Below are 2,625 nucleotides of genomic sequence, written 5' to 3' on the forward strand. Positions count from 1 at the left end.
TATATTATGCTTCTAGCATCTACCGTTGTTTACATCACACATTTGCCAGGATTTGATCAACCCTGGCTGGGTCGCCTGAGTGAGGGGTATGACGAAACCCTGTTGACCTCAGGAAACATCACTGAGGATACGTCCCAGTAGCACCGATGCAATGTATTTTTAGTTATTGTTTGAGTGAAAAGGTCCCTGTTTTCACATAACACTGTGTGATATGACTACAGTGACATGCAATAGCTCAAAAGGAGGCACAGAACCGTGTCGAGTGGAAGTGTCAGGTTCCACACAGGAACAAGAGGTCAGGGTTCAGGGGTCGCGCAGTCAGAAGTCCTCCCGGTTGCTCCTGGAGTCTCGGAGGTGTGTGAGCGCTCCCAGCACCTCCTCCCTGCTCCTCCTGCCCAGATGCTGACCTCCTCGGCACCTAACGCTCAGCGTGTCACTCGCACGCTCCTTCTCCCCGACCACCAGTATGTAGTTGTACTGGGCCAACTGGGCTGAGCGGATCTTCCTGTTTAAGGTGGCGTGATCTTCATTCACACTGGCCATGAAGCCGGCTTCACGGAAGTCCCGGACCACCTGCTGGGCATAAGGCTCACTGTCACCCCCTACAGGAAGAACCATCACCTGCACTGGAGATAACCACAGCGGCCATTTCCCTCCAAAGTGTTCGGCCAGTATGGCGATCATCCTCTCCACTGATCCCAGTACGGCTCTGTGGATCATCACCGGTCTGTGGTTCTGTCCATCTGGTCCAACATACTGCAGATCAAATCTGATTGGCAGCTGGAAGTCCAATTGGATGGTGGCACACTGATGCTGTCGACCAATGGCGTCGCTGATCTGGATGTCAATCTTTGGCCCATAGAAGGCTCCGCCTCCCGGATTCAACTCCCAGTGTTCCCCAAACGCCTGGAGACTCCTCTCCAACTGCCGTTCGGCAGTGTTCCAGAGCTCCTCCTCCCCCAGACAGGGTGTAGGTCGGGTGGACAGCAGACAGTGGAAGGAGAACCCAAACGTATGGTACACACTCTTTACAAAGTCCAGGCAGCCAGACATCTCCTCTTCTAGCTGCTCTGGCGTGCAGAAGATGTGTGCGTCGTCCTGACAGAACCTGCGGACCCGAGTGAGGCCGGTCAGCGCTCCAGACAGCTCGTTCCTGTGGAGAACTCCGAAGTCCGCCCAGCGGAGAGGAAGCTCCCTCCACGACCTCACGTCCTGCTCAAACATCACACAGTGTGCAGGACAGTTCATAGGCTTCAGGGCGTATGTGTGACTGTCCTGGCTTGCCACGGTGAACATGTCGTCGCAGTAATTCTCCCAGTGACCTGAACGCTCCCACAATGCCTTGCTGTACAGGGTCGGGGTCACAACCTCCTGGAAGCCCCGCCTCTTATATTCACTCTTCATCAGGTCAGTCAGTGTATTGTAAATATGAGCTCCTTTGGGCAGAAAGAAGCAGCTTCCAGGACTGACGTCGTTGAAGAAGAACAGATCCTGGTCCTTGCCGATGCGCCTGTGGTCCCTCCTCCTCGCCTCCTCCTTCTGCTCCTCCCACTCCTTCATCTCCCACTTGCCCGGAAACGCCACGCCCAGCAGGCGCATCACACCCGACGTCCGTGGCTGATTGGCTAAGGTCACGGGAGACACCTGTAACATTTTGAAGACCTTGACCAGGCCGGTGTGAGGAAGAAGAGGTCCATTACACACTCCTACACTGTCTCCACATCTGTACACTGTCAAATTGGGCCCAATCCTCTGCTCTCCAATGAGCTGAAGTCTCAGCTTGTTGCTCGGGAACAGCTGCTTGACGTCGTGCGTCTGGAGCTCCACAGTGGAGAGGACAGGTCTGAGAGACGCAGCCTCCTTACATCTGTCCTCCAGCTCCGCCAGAGAGACAGTGCTGTTGTCCAGCATATGGTCACAGTAGAGGCCGGACTCGCCTCCAGCACGCCTCCCAGCACGCACCCCGCCGTCCTCCACAACGCCTGTTTGCCCTCAATTGTGGTGAAGTCCAGAAGCTGCAGTTCGCAGTCTCCCTCTAGGGGGCGCAGGAGACCACACAGTTCGCCGTTCACTCTGCTCACCAGTGCTCCTTTCACCCGCATGCTCTGCGCCACGAGGAGGGGCGTGGTCACACCAGCTCGGCCCTCTACCGTCCTGCCATCAGCCAATCGGATGCTGAGGGGCCTCTCGGTAGCTCCGCCTCTCGTCTTGTCGGCCCGTTTCTCCCTGAGAGACTCGAAGAGCCGCAGGCGATCAGACACAACAGAAGACACCTGCAACTGGCTGTAGGCTCTGTGCACGCACAGCAGCTCCCCGCTTGCTTTACATCTGAACAGAACAGTAACGAGCATCCTAACAGGACCGGTTACCATGGCAACCATCCTGCAATAACATTATCATTAATAATAATAATAATAACTAGAACTGCACTCTGCCGAGTGCATACTTGCTTGTTGCACACTAGTAGGCCATAAATGGCCTACTAGTGCGCAAGCAGAGCGCGCAAGTACTTTCGACCGCTGGAAACTATCACATCTCAGTATCTCTGTGAAGGAACGTTTGAAATGTATAATCATTACGTGTAACTATTTGCTACCTAACTACTTTTTTACAGAAAAATGAATC

General features: G+C 54.5%; 1 pseudogene across 1 annotated transcript; it reads right to left on the minus strand.

The window, feature by feature from the left end:
• Positions 1–318: 318 nt before the first annotated feature.
• On the minus strand, positions 319–2,381 carry LOC308328906 (threonine--tRNA ligase 2, cytoplasmic-like; annotated as a pseudogene). The gene has a single exon. The product of its transcript is annotated as a threonine--tRNA ligase 2, cytoplasmic-like (transcript).
• Between the last annotated feature and the right edge of the window lie 244 nt (positions 2,382–2,625).

The sequence above is a fragment of the Protomyctophum bolini genome (assembly GCF_963924005.1).
Source record: "Protomyctophum bolini genome assembly, chromosome: 14".
Classification (NCBI taxonomy): domain Eukaryota; kingdom Metazoa; phylum Chordata; class Actinopteri; order Myctophiformes; family Myctophidae; genus Protomyctophum; species Protomyctophum bolini.